Source organism: Bos taurus, chromosome 29 (assembly GCF_002263795.3).
Source record: "Bos taurus isolate L1 Dominette 01449 registration number 42190680 breed Hereford chromosome 29, ARS-UCD2.0, whole genome shotgun sequence".
NCBI classification, from domain to species: domain Eukaryota; kingdom Metazoa; phylum Chordata; class Mammalia; order Artiodactyla; family Bovidae; genus Bos; species Bos taurus.
In genome coordinates, this window is record NC_037356.1 from 9878476 (window position 1) to 9879356 (window position 881).

Here is an 881-nt window from a genome sequence, read left to right on the forward strand (position 1 = left end):
TCTTGCCTGGAGATTCCCATGGACAGAGGAGTTTGGCAGGCTACAGTCCATAGGGTTGGAAAGAGACACAACTGAGCATGTGCGTGTGTGCACGTGCATGCATACACACACACACACACACGCACACATACACACACAGAGGTGATGTGCCATGAGAAACAGCACTTCTAACAAGTATTCTGGCCAAAACTGTTGAACCTTAAGCTAAATAAACCCTAAGAACTAATTTCCCGCTTATAGGAAATACAGGGTTGAGGGAAAAGTCAAACAACGCAGGAAAGAAAACAGACAAATATAGAATAATGGGACACTCAACAGGACAGCTCACTTGGCTTCTTCAGAAAATTAGATGGCATTGGTGAAAAGGGGTGGAGGGATGCTGTCTTAGATTAAAAGAGGCTTCAGAGATAATAGGAAATGTATAGAATTGTTTGGATCCTTATTTAATAAAGCCATCTGTAGTCAGTATCCCCTGCACTGGCAGGCTGATTCTTAGCCAATAGACCAACTGGGAAGACCTACATCAGGATTTTCACTTTAAAATATTTCAGCCAAAAAAAAAAAAGGCAGAGGGATGAAGCACATGTGGCAAAATTTGGATACGTCTTAAATTTGGAGGAGTATATAAGGGATTCAGGGTACTGTTTTCTCTAGCTCTGTGTATGATTGCAGATTTTCAGTATTAAAAGAAAGTTAATGAAGAGCTGAGATTTGTGAAGGAAGGAGGAAGAGAAATGATTTGAAACTGGTAATGGGATGCAAGAGCAACTTCGCCAAGTTCTGACTCTGAGATTCCTGGGATGAGAGATAAGACAATTTCCCATCTGAGAAGTGGAGTCCTTCTCATCAGAACAGGAAAATCCTGCAAGTCTCCAATGCCC